This window comes from Meriones unguiculatus, chromosome 14, assembly GCF_030254825.1.
Source record: "Meriones unguiculatus strain TT.TT164.6M chromosome 14, Bangor_MerUng_6.1, whole genome shotgun sequence".
Classification (NCBI taxonomy): domain Eukaryota; kingdom Metazoa; phylum Chordata; class Mammalia; order Rodentia; family Muridae; genus Meriones; species Meriones unguiculatus.
Window position 1 is genome coordinate 68,564,980 of NC_083361.1, and position 13,233 is coordinate 68,578,212.

Consider the following 13,233-nt stretch of genomic DNA (forward strand, 5'->3'; position numbering starts at 1 on the left):
GAGGACTCTAAATTCAAAGTTAGCCTGGGCTTTCTGGTGTGATCCTGTCTCAGAATCGTCATCCTAATAATGCGGGTCTGATTGGGGAGTCTGACCCTGAGGGGTCGGCGACGGCCTACGAGGACAAACGATCTTTCAGCCAAGTCTCAAAAAAGAAGCCAAGGTGTGAGATTATAGAGTGAGGTGAAGAGAGCCTTAAGAACAGTGGTTGGGGAACAGACAGACACTTGGGAGAGAGAGGGGGTAGGAGTGGGAAGAGATGAGAGAGGTGACAAGGACAAGATCACAGAACACTTGACAGGCAGAGCCTAGATGCCAAATTTAGTGCTCAGAATAACGGACAATTTTTATAGAGTTTTGTTAATCTGCCCCCATTTATTTATTTTTAGTTTTACTATGTAGGTAGGGTTTGTCTGGAACTCACTAAGTACCCCAGGCTGGTCTTAAACACACTCATTTGCTTCCTTTTTTGAAATAAAAGATCCTACTGGGCGTGGTGGTACACGCCTTTTAGCCTAGCACTCGGGAGGCAGGAGCACTGTGAGTTCCAGGCCAGCCTGGTCTATGAAGTGAGTCCAGGACAACCAAGGCTACATTTTGGTTTTTTTTGGCCTTGTCTCAAAAAACCAATAAATAAATAAAAGGTCCTTCTGAGGCTGGGTGGTAGCGCACACCTTTATTCCCAGCACTCAGGAGGCAGAGGCAGGTGAGTTCTGTGAGTTCAAGGCCAGCCTGGTCTACACAGAGAAAGCCTGCCTCAAACACTCAAACACACACACACACACACACACACACACACACACACACACACACACACAAGGTCCATCTGTCTACCACTGCACACAGACACAGACACACACGTGTCTCCTGTGGGGAAGCACGGACAGGGACTCACAAGACCCCGGCATAGTAGGTATTATGAGTAACCCTTCGGACAGGACATGGGACCGGCCTGGGGAAGCCGGGTGACTCTTACCAGTCTGTGAAGAGGCGTGTGGACTCTGAGATGACCTGGGAAGGGCGGGGACAGATGGAGAGGTTCTGTGCACCCCTAACTGAAAGTGGGCTCTGCAGGATGAGTGAGCTTGCTCTCCCACAGCTCAGTCCAGTAGGCGGGATAAGGGGCTTCTCCCCACACCGCCTCTCTGTGGGCATCTTTGGAAAGAGACAAAATGATCCCTCGATTTAACACCAAGAGCTCACAGCCTTCATATACTCAGGCCTTACAACGATGGCCTCAGCTGCTGCTGGCTGCACCAAACAACAGAGCTATTACCGTCCCCATTTCATAGGTTCTGAAACTGAGGTCTAGAGCTCTTGCCGCAGGGACGGTTAGAAAAAGGACTCTGGATTTAGATGAGGGAGTATGGAAGGGGGCAGCCCACCCACTTGGACCACTCTGCCTTCTGTCTGTGCCTGAGGGCTGAGCTGTGGCTGAATCAGACCCGGTTCTCTTGGAAAGGCTCTGTGGGTGGTACAGCTGTGGCTCACACTTGACTTTCCTGGATCAGTCTTGCTCACCTGTGTTGTTACAGTTGGTACGCGCCAATCTTTCCATAACGTTCACTAATGAATCACCCAATGCCCTTCCCCCTGAGCTTGGCAGGAGATGGTGTAGCATGCCTGGGTATTCCTCCCTGGGGGCTCAGGTTCCTCATTTTCCCCCAACACAGCTTCTCGTGTCAACTGAATGCTTAGCCCAGGGCCCAGCAGCCACCAAGGCTGCTGTGACCGTGACTGTGTTGTGCCCTCCAGATAGCTGTCACTGTGGACCCTGAAGTACCGCGAGTTCAAGGTCTTCCCCTCATGTGGCTGTCCACATTTATCACTCCCTTGGGTGGTCCCTGCTCCCAGGTAGCCTGCTGGTGGCTCTTTGCCACTGGTACCCTCCGCTCCTTCACGCTGAGGTCTGAGGTACACTCCTGGGTAGCCTGGCCTCAAAGCGATAGTGGCTCTGCTGCCTCCTGCTTCGTGCTTGCTGAGCGCTCTCCTCACAGGGCGGCGGGCAGGCCCCGCCTTCCTGACCTGGCTCTCTCTTCCTCTTTGCCAATGCAAACACGCTCTAATTTGAGCTCTACCTACTGCCTGAACACAGCGCCTCTCCACCTTCCTAATGCTGCAGCCCTCCAATGCAGCTGTGGTGCCCCTCAACCGCTATTTTCATCGCTACTTCATAACTGTCACTTTTCTGCAGTTATGAATTGGGACATAAATATCTGTATGCAGCATATCTGACATGCGACTCCCGGGAAAGGTCAGTTGACCCTCTAGGGGGTTGAGACCCACAGGTTGAGAACCACTGTCTAAACAGGAAGTAGATCATGGGGTCCACTCCGTGCCAGCCTACATGAGGTTTTCCTTTTGTTTCATGTAGCCTAGGCTAGCTTCAGACTTCATATGTAGCTACAGGAGATCCCGAGCGCCTGACCCTCTTGCTTCCCCTCCTGAATGCTCGGTTTCAGGCCGTGACCTGCTTAAGGCTGGTTCTTTTGATGCTGTGTACCTTGCCTCTCGCTCCTGCGTGACTCTCAGTGCAAGATGAATGGATGAGTCAGGACACGAAGGTCAGAGTGCGCAGGGAGGCAGACACAGAGCGAGCTTGCTGCTGCCACTGCCCTCCCTGTCACCCCTCTACACAGCTCAGCACGGTTGTTTTGTTTTTCATCGTATTTATCCCTGCGATTTGTTTGCTTGCTTGCTTCTTTCTTTTTCCTTTTCTTTTTTGTATCAGGGTTCACTCTGTGGTCCAGGCTGGCCTGGAGCTCACTGTGTAGCTGGAGTTACCTTTGAACTCTTTGATCCTCCTGCCTCAGCCTCCCTCGTGCTAGGATTATAAGCTTGTGTCACCATGCTTGGATCTCCAGGATTTCATTTTGAAAACACACACACACACACACACACACACACACATACACACATATCTATTTTTACACTTACCTTTTCATATTGCATGTCCCCTTATTTAGCAATATATCTGCATAAAGAACCAGGCACAGGATACGCAGACACTGAGTTGGGGCATTGCTCAGTGGGAGAGCACCTGCTGATTCTCTGTCTGGCCCTAGGTTTGAGGGAGAGCATCACAAAAGCGAATGAATGAACGAATGAACAAATGAATGAAAACAGCAAACCCAGCAAAATGCTAAGTAACTATGAGTTGAATGGAACCACATGATGTTATCTGTCTGACACCAAATTGCTACTAGTGGAAAGATGACCAATTAGAGCCAATCTTGTCTGAGGGTGACATGCCTCGGGAGGCTGCCATGTGCTGGGGATGACTCAGTCCTCCCCCTCTCTTCTCTGTCTGAATTTCTGCGGCACTTCCATTTGCACAGCGGGCTGTTACATCATTTGGACCTCACTTGGCTTCAGCGCATCATTTCCACGTTAAATCCACCTCTGTTCTCTGCTTGTTTGGCAGCAGCAATTAAAAAGGACTGTTCCAGCAGGGCGTGGTGCACACGCCCGTAATTCCAGCACTCAGGAGGCAGAGGCAGGTGGATCTCTGGGAGTTTAAGGTCAGCCTGGTCTACAGAGAGAGTCCAGGACAACCAAGGCTATACAGAGAAACCCCCAGAATCTTAATGAACCACCTTTCTCCCAGCAACTAAAAGACAAAAACCCCTGCTCTGTCTTAGGGACACTGAATAGCTTTCTCAAGGACACCTGTTCAGGAAATGCTGTCACAATTTCAAGAAGTCAATCTGACTCTGGGGACCTCTAGGGCTGGTGGGTGGCAGGAGACCCAACCATGGTCTTTGACATCAGTTCCCGGCAATGGGAGCTCACCCTGGCCAGACCAGGAGTGTCTGGGACCTGAGGCAGAGGGTGGAAGGAAAGCCAGCAAGGTGGTCATGTCCCTGGTGGAACCTGGACACCCAAGATCCTTTTTCCAAGTAGCCCTGGATCTAAGCATGTCATGGCTGGCCAGGTGACAGGGACTCCTCTCACCCAAATCAAAGTTAGCAAACACGCACGCCGCAAATGCCATTTAGACTGTAACAAGGCCCAAGATTGTAACAGTGACTCTGTGTCGGGTGCTGGCAGAGGACCGACGGTTCTGTGTGATCTCGCAGAGTCCTTGGCAGGCCAGGCAGAGCTTGGGACTGGCAATGCTGAAGATGGAAGTGTGTGGGGCCGGGCGTATGGAGGTTAGTGGCAGAGTACTAGCCCAGTCCTCAGCAACCTACACACACACGCACATCACACCCAACCCCCCCCCCCGCAACATACACATCACCCCCCATACACACACACCATCATACCCCCCACATGCACAGAGCCCACAGAAAGGCACCCTCATGCCCACTGTTCCCCAGCAGCGCCCACCCTGTCCCCTCCTGCCTCACTTCCTTCCCCGTCTCCTCTGTCCGCACTGCCCTTCGCTCATCCCCTGTTCTGGGTCTGTTGGCACCTGAAGCTGGAACTCAGGTCCCAAAGAAACACAGGGTAGCCAAGCAGGCCTGGGGTTGGGGTGTCCAGCCAAACTTAGGTCCCAAGTCACAGCCAGACCTGAGTGTCACAGGATTTCCTGGCGATAAGCAAATCCTTGGGTCTGGTCTCAAGATGCAGGATGACCCGGTGGCAGCTTACCACAGGCCGGAGCAGCAGCTCAGGGTGAGCGCTTGTCTCTGGAGGTCACCCAGACACACCCGGCTGAGACCCAGCCCCTTGTGCTGCCTCTCTAGGCAAGAGGTGCAGAAAAGGACCACAGAGTTGGATGGTCCATCAGCGCAGGGCAGTGTGGTCCTCCGGGTTTTAGGCCCAGGTCTGAGGGCGCCAACCGGCTTCCGCTGTCTAACAAGGCCTGTGCTCCTCGGAGAACCTTGCCTTCGTTCTTCTTTTACCAACACAGCTGGCTGTAGAAGCCAAACACAACAAGGCTCAAGGAAGTGGCCTCACCTTGCAGGACAGCCCTCTCTTGGCTTGACGTGAAACAGGTATGTATATTGGGGTTTGGTCTCTAGTAGAATCTAAACTTTTCTTATTTAAAACATTTACTTTCCCACATTACAAAAAAAAAAAGGATTTTTTTTAAAGATACCACTGCTCATGTGGGCTATACTGGTGACTGTCTAACCATCTTTCCACCACAGGGCCTTTCCACCAGCCCTACCTTTGCCTGTGAGAAAGAAAGAGAAAGAGAACGGTGGTAGTTTACCATGGGAGCTGGCTGCCATCTTCCTGAGCAGCTACCCAGGGTGGGTAGTTGCCGCCTTCCTGAGCCCAGGGTGGTTCCCTCTTTCTGGAGATACTCAAGTAGAAAAGGATTATGGAAAGATGTGTCGGAGAGAGGTAGGATTAGGACCGTTGAGTTTTCCCTGCCCAGGAAACTTGTAGACGTTTGCAGAACATCTCCCCTCTTTCCCAAAGTACTCTCTGGAAATTTGAGACCATGGATTGATCTTCTACCAGTAGGCTTTTCCCTCGGTCCTCTGCCCTGGGTGGAGAGCCCTACGACCCAGAAGGCTTGGGAAACAGGGTGGAGTGGAGCCGCCTATCAGAGCCAAACAAGACTGTCTCACGAGGAAACTGCAGAGGCCTGCTCAGGGCTTAGCAAACAGAGACAGGGGTGGGGTGTGGCCAGCCTTCATGCGCACAAACCTGGGTCTATTTGAGGAATGGCTGCCGGTCCTCATGGACACAGTGAACCTCAAATGGGACCCCCTTCACCTGCTACACATCCTAAAATTCTGCTTTTAGAGACAGTTAGGGTTTGGAAATTTCGTTTAAGAAATGCTTTTGCTGTGCAACTATTTTTTTTCTAAGTCACTGCATGGTCCAGGCTGGTCTCAAAGTTGCCAAGTAGCATCTTGTGCTAGGATTACAGGTGAGCTACCACACCTAGCTAGGGTTCTTCGTGGAGTGTGTGTGTGTGTCTGTCTGTCTATGTGTCCATAGATGCATGGTAGGTGTGGGTGGAGGCTAGAGGCTAGCCTGAGGTATCATTGCTTGTTCTATGAAGACAAGGTCTCTCACTAGAAGCTGAAGCTCTCGCTCAGGCAAAGCTGGCCTCCAGCCCCAGGGATCTGCTAGCTTCTGACTGACTCCTGAGTTCTGGGATTACAGACAAGTCACACCATCTTTACTTCCTGGTGCTGGATTCTGCTCAGACCTTGCAAGCACTTTAAGGACCGGGCCATCTCCCCAGTCCTGGTTTTCTGTTTTTAAAATGTACTCATGGAGCCGGCAGCGGTGGCACACACCTTCAATTCCAGCACTCGGGAGGCAGAGGCAGGCAGATTTCTCTGAGTCTGAGGCCAGCCTAGTCTACAGAGTGAGTTCTAGGACAGCCAGGGCTACACGAAGGACCCCTGTCTCTGAAACAAACAAACAAACAAACAAACAAACAAACATGTACTCATGGGGCTGATGGTGGCTTGGGAATAAAGCGATTGTCTAGCAGAAAAAAGTTTCAAGTCCAGTCCTCGGAATCACCAAACAAACAGGAAAACCAAAACCAGAATATGCCCCGGGAGGGCCGTGTGTTCTGCCATGGCAACCACATAAACCAGGTCTGAATTTGCATGTCATCCCTGACATGGGTGAAGACAGAGGTGATGGGGAGCACGATGCTGCTAGGAAAAGAGGATCTCCGATCTCCAAGTGCTGTTCTATATGGCTTGAGTCCTCAAAACTGAGGCCTCAAGACAGTGACTGTGACTTCACGGATAACCCTCAGTGTGGGCCCTAGCCCTTATCTGGGGCAGGAAGTGGCTATGGGTAGCCTGACCCAACTTGAAATCCCCACAGTGTAACTTTTTTCCCCAGGACTTGTCTTCACAGAAATAGGTTACTGGGGCGTCTTACCTGTGAGGAGCATTAGGGGAACTTCCCGAGGATTCTCTGAAACAGGCCACAAGAGCATCTTTGTTAAGCAAATTCACAGCACGCAGCCATCACTTCTTCATCCTAGCCTGCAGCAGGCATTCTTAACCCATGAGGAGGGACACCCCCTTTGTCCACAGTGTTCCAGACAGCCACTGCGGGTCTATCAGGGTTTCCCCATAAGCTCTCAATGTGGGGGTGCATGCCTATGATCCCAGTGCTTAAGAGGTTGAGGGAGGAGGGTTGCTTTGAATGCAAGGTCATCCTGTGTTACGGAGGGAATCCAGGCCAGCCTGGGATACATAGCGAGACCCTGTGGTTCTGTAGGTTGGGAGCTGGGGCCCGGACCAGAGGTCTTGTGTGTGGATGATGGGGCCAAGAAAAAGTGCCCATGAGTCACGTGGCCGGCAGAAGGTGCCATGCCAGCCAGCCCTACATGTCAACAAGCAGAGTGTGAAGCCCTGGGGTGCTTGAATGACCTTATAAAATTTGGACTTTCTGAGTTCCATGAGTCAGCTGGGCAGCACTGGACAGACATTGGGAGGCCCAGTGCCCAGATGGGCAGCTGACTCCTCATGTCCATTTGAACCTCTAGCCTCAGGGTCTATCGCTTAGGCCAAGTCCCCAGTACCAAGGATGGTATCTTGGCTGAGTGTGTGACATGAGTGACACACGTGTGTCCTGTCTCTTGGATTAACCATGCAGGCACAGAAGGCAGAGCCTATACAGCAGAACAAGCTTGCCTGAGGGTGGCCCCACTCCGGACGGCTCGGCTCTCCCCCAGGTTCCCGATCCATTGCTGAGGAAGCTGACCCAGAAAGAACTTTGTGAAGCCTCAGTTTCTTCATCCATTAAACGGGGATAATAATGCCTCCCCCTGCAGCAATGTCACAAGAACGGGATGAACTAATTCTATAAAAGGTCTGGCATGATGCCTGGCACACAGCAGGTGCTCACAGTGGACGGCTGGCCAGATAACCCGCCTGGGGGACTTTTCCAGCTGCCAGAGGCCAGCCTGTGACCTGTACCTGTGGGAACGGCTACCTTACACCTGTTGAGCAGACGGAGTACACTGGCCAAACTTGGAGGGCGAGAAAATTTGTCTCCATGTGGGAAATGGCCCAGAGTATTGTTCTCAAACATTCCCCGACCAGGCCTCAAGTTCGCTGATGTGTTTATGTGATCACTAACGTGTGACGGAGGCCTCTCCCTTTCCTGTCTTTCCCGCAGAGAATTCTTAGTATCTTCTGGGACCAGGATGGGCAGAATCATAATGTTCCCAGTTAGAAGCAGGAGAGGAACGTTTCTGCCCACTCTGCCTCCTCCTCGAACCCCAGGCCATTCCCTGATCCTCAGTCCCATGTGACCACTCATAGCTCCAGAGAAAAATGGGAGGCTCTGGGTGGGAGGAAAGAAAGCTGCTGTTAGCTGGTAAGATGGCGCACACTTTAATCTCAGCACTCGGGAGGCAGAGGCAGGCAGATCTCTGTGAATTCAAGGCCAGCCTGGTCTACAGAGTGAGTCCAGGACAGCCAGGGCTACACAGAGAAACCCAGTCTCAAAAAACAAACAAAAAAAAAAAAAAAAAAAAAAAAAAAGAAAGAAGGAAAGGAAAGGAAAAAAAAAAGATGTTGTTATTATTTATAATGACTTAGTTATTTTTATTTTGAGACAGGGTCTCACTAAATTGTCCAGGCTGGCCATGAGCTTGTATTTCTCCCGGTCCATCCTCCAGATGGACATCTTTGAGGTTAGGCCTGTATTTCCTACCAGGCCTAGCGTATTCTGCTGTTTGTTCCTCTCACGTTTTTCTCAGTGAGTGGATCTGAGCTTCCTTTCTGCAGCGCATCGTATCCCCAGCTGCTGCTTTTCCTGCTACATCCCTTCCCCAGCATGTGTGAGGTGCGGGGTTCTATTCCCAGCACTGCAAAACAAACAGAAACTGGGCTGCCTGTTGCCTGGTGAGAGGCTGGAGGCTGGGATTTTATTTTCTTCTGTCAATTTTTTTTTCCATAACCACAATTTGCATTTTTTTAAAAAAAATCAGACAAGCAGGCCAGCCTGGTCTAATGCCAACTAAGCAGCGTCACAAAGTGAGACCCTGACTCACACACACACACACACACGTAAACACAGAACACTACTCATGCTTCTCCACCCATCCATCTTCCATCCCTCCAACATGAACCCAGAGCCTTGAACAGGCAAGGCTAGGGCTCTTCGTCCCCAGCCCTGATAACTCTGTCCAGCACCAGCTGACCGGAAGCCTCAGGTCTGGACTGCAGCTGTGAACCCAGCAGGCTTCCTTCACCTATCTAAGCAGCCATCAGCCTAGGGTGGGGCTGGCCTATTGCTCAGAATCTAGTCAGCTTCCTTGTTCCTCAGTCCTGGGAAATCTCTCAGCCCAGCCGCCCGAGCATCAGGCCCAGACCTCTGTCTCCTGGTATCAAAGGACACTGAGGCGTGGCCCCAGGGGCGTAGGTGGGAGGGGGGCCGACTCTCTGAGGAAACGGGCCAGGTGGAAGGATAGTGACCGGCAAGGGTGACGCTTTCCTCACATCCTTTCATCTGCCCCACTGCGTCACGCCTGAATGAGGGGCCTTTGGAGGAGGGGCCGGACTCCCGGCAGTCCCCTGAGGAGCAGCAGGAAGGTGTGGACAGGGGATAGGTTGAGAAGAAAGCACGGCAGAGATGCCCATGTCCCCAGCAGTGTGGACCCCTCCCTGTGGCCTCAGACCTTGACTACCGCTCATGGCCACAGATGCGCTGCTGTGTGTGTGTGTGGGGGGACTCTCCCACTTCACACTGAAGTCGCTTCAGGGAGGCAGATCTGTGGATACTGAGTGCCAGTGACTGACCTGAGGCCAGCAGCTTCCCTCACCTGGGGAGAGGCTCCTGACATTTGGACTGGGGCAGTCCTTCGGGTAAGGCTGCTCCTGTCTCTAGCAGATAAAGACACCAACTCCAGTCTGATACATTTAAAAGACTTCTTGGCGGGTGGGGCGGGGGAGGAGAGAGGATGTCTCTAATGGGAGCACTTGGGAGCTGGTGCTGATGAATCAGGAGTTCAAGCTCCAGGCCAGCCAGAGCTACAGAGCATGGCTTTCAGACATCATCAACGGTCCCTGTTCTGGTGAGGGTGGGGCCAGGCCTCACGTCCAGACCTTCTAGTCCAGTGTCTACTACCTAAGAATGGCCACACAAGTGTCTCCTGTCCCAGGCACTATTCCCTCTCTCCAGTCGTGAGGGGGAGGCTGCTTTCTCTCCTTGGCAATGGAGCTGGCCCAGTGGCTGCTTGCTGGATGAAATATAGTGGAAGTGGCGCTGTTTGGCCTCCAAAGCCAAGCAGCTACCTTTGCCTCCATGCTTGCTCTCTGAACCCCTTCGGCTGCGGTGAGGAAGCCCAGGCCACACGGCAGAGCCACACAGAGACACAGAGTCTAGCTGATTCTCGGTGATCTCTGTTGGTCGCCACCAGCACTAGCAGCCAGCCATGTCTGTGAAATCCTTGGCGATTCCAGCAGTGGCCCTATGTGACTTTTCTCAAAGGACGGACCCAAGAACCTGTAAGTCAGTGTTTGACTCTTGAATAGGAAGCCAGGAGAAAGAATTTATGTTTCAGGTCAGAAACCACTGGGCTTTGGGCCAAGAAAGTACTATGATTACAGCAGTGGCCTCAGAGGCCACGTGCAAAGTGGAGCGCCCAGGGGTAGGGAGTTCATTGAGGAGGCGCCTGCCCCAGGCCCGGATTGGTGAGGCAGGGTAGGACACTGGAAAGGACACAGGGCCTAGCTGGGAGGCTCAGGCCTGCAATCCCAGATGCTGGGAGGCCGAGCTACAGAATGAATTTAAAGCCAGGTGGGGCAGCTAAATGAGACCCTGTATCAGAAGGAAAACAACAAAAGAGACTGGGCCTGTAGCTCAGTGACAGAGTCCCACCTGGTGTCAGCAAGGACCCGGCCTAATGATCATGCTATCGAGAGGAGTGGCTTCCGGGAGGTCTGACCTACACGTATGGATACTGTGGTATGGACACATTCCGTCCCCAGCCACCTACCCACACCCACACACAATAATAATAATGTTTTTAAAATACGCACACAAAGAGAGAAAATAACATAGAAAAAAAAAGTAAATGCGTAAGGAAGACAAAAGTTTTCTTTTTCTTCCCGCACAGATTGTCTTTAGGTTTAGGCTGAGTCTCACTTCTCCAGAGACAGCCCCTCTGTGGCGAGGAGAGGTCTCTTTCTCCCCTCCCCCGGAGAGCCTGTGCCCCACTTGGCAGTCTTCCTGAGAGCTGGATTTTACTTCTCATCTTGCTCGTTTGCTGTTTTACTTAAATCATTTTGTTACTGTTGAAGAATTAAATAATTGCGTTGCTGATTCAGTTGCTGTTGTTGTAGACAAGGTCTTATTACTTAGCCCAGATTGGCCTAGAACTTGCTAGGTAGCCCAGGCTGGCCATTACAGATAAGTACATATGCCCAGCTAAGAGTTAAATGTCCACATTCCTTAGAAACAAGGACAAACAAAACCGCTGACCTAGTTTATCTGTGTGTATGTATGTCTGTGCCCCCGTGCATGCCTAGTGTCCTTGGAGGCCAGGAGAGAGTGTGGAGGCCCCTGAAACTGAAGTTACGGATGGCTGCGAGCCCACCCCGGCGCAGGGTCTCCAGCCTCACCCGTTTTGGGCCTCTGCCTCAGTTTTGGCCTTTGTTTTCCCAGATAAGATCTCAGGTGTCCCAGGCTGGTCTTTAACTCAGCAGCTGAGGATGACCCTGAACTTTTGGTTCTCCTGTGTCCATCTCTCAATTTCGGGTTTCAAGTATGCACCACACTCTTCATGCATTATTGAGGATGGGGCCCAGATGTGTATGCTATACAGGGACTCTACCAACTGACCTCAACTTTAAGCTGTTTTTTTTTTTTCCTTCTCTGTTAGATATGGCTTTTCTTTTCCTTCTTTCAAGGTTTATTTATTATGTACACAATGTTCTGCCTTTATGTACGCCTGCACACCAGAAGAGGACACCAGAAGAGGACACCTGAGCTCACTATAGATGGTTGTGAGCCACCATGTGGTTGCTGGGAATTGAACTCAGGACCTCTGGAAGAGCAGCCAGTGCTCTTAACCTCTGAGTCGAGTCATCTGTCCAGGCCCTGTTTTCTTGACCTTTCAAGACAAGGTCTCTCTGTGAAGCACTGGCTGTCCTGGAACTCACTCTGTACACAAGGCTGACCTCAGACTCCAGGAACTGCCCGTGATTGCCTCCCACGTGCTGGGCTTAAAGGGACGTGACATCATACCTGTTTTGGTTTTCTTGTTTTTTAAAGACAGAGTCTCCTGCAATCCAGGCTAACCTTGAACCCCACGACATAGTCAAGGATGACCTTGAACTCCCAATCCTCAAGTATCTACCTCCCTACCTCCCGAGTGTTGTAACCTTTTCTTTTTCGGGGAGGTGTTTGGGATTGAACACAGGACCTTGGCTGTGATAAGCCTGTGCCTTCCTACTGAGCTCCACCCCGAGCTACCCTGCTGTGCTCTGCCCACACCCCTTTGCTGGAGATAACTCCTATCCTCAAGGGGGAGCGGGGGAGGGAGGTGCTGGCCACTGCGCCTGCTGAGTGCACAGCTGGATTTACTTTACAAAATCTTATCGAGCTGCACACTTAGAAAGTGCTCTCCCCTCTTTGTGTGTGCGGCGAGTTTCAAGTTTACCTTAAAAACATTATTTCTTGCCCGGAGATCATAAAAATATTCTCCTATATTTTCCTCTCCGAGTTAAACTTTTGTTATCCACCCCAAACCCACCTGGAGTTGGGAATGAGCTAATTTTACTCTTCCCATATGGATCACCACTCGCCCCGACACCATCAGGGAAGAGTCTGCTTTCTCCCGTGAGTTGGAGTTGCCTCTGTCATATGGTGAATTCTCCTGTTGGCACTGTTCCGTGGCTGTACCTCCGTCCCACTGCTTCTCTTCATAGCCCGATGCCAAAGCCTTTCTGTCTTAATTTCTTTAAAAAGATTAAATATCTAATGGGGCACAGTGACACCTTCCTGTCTGCTAATTTGTGAGCAGAAGTCAGCCTTCCTTCCTTCCTTCCTTCCTTCCTTCCTTCCTTCCTTCCTTCCTTCCTTCCTTCCTTCCTTTTTCTTTCTTTCTTTCTTTTTCTTTCTTTCTTCCTTCCTTTCCCTTTCTTTCTTTCTTTCTTTCTTTCTTTCTTTCTTTCTTTCTTTCTTTCTTTCTTTCTTTCTTTCTTTCTTTCTTTCTTTCTTTCTCTTTCTTTCTTCTCTCTCTCTTCCAAGACAGGGTTTCTCTGTGTAGCCTTAGCTGTCCTGGGCTCACTTTGTAGACCAGGCTGCTCTGGAACTCACAGAGATCTGCCTGCCTCTGCC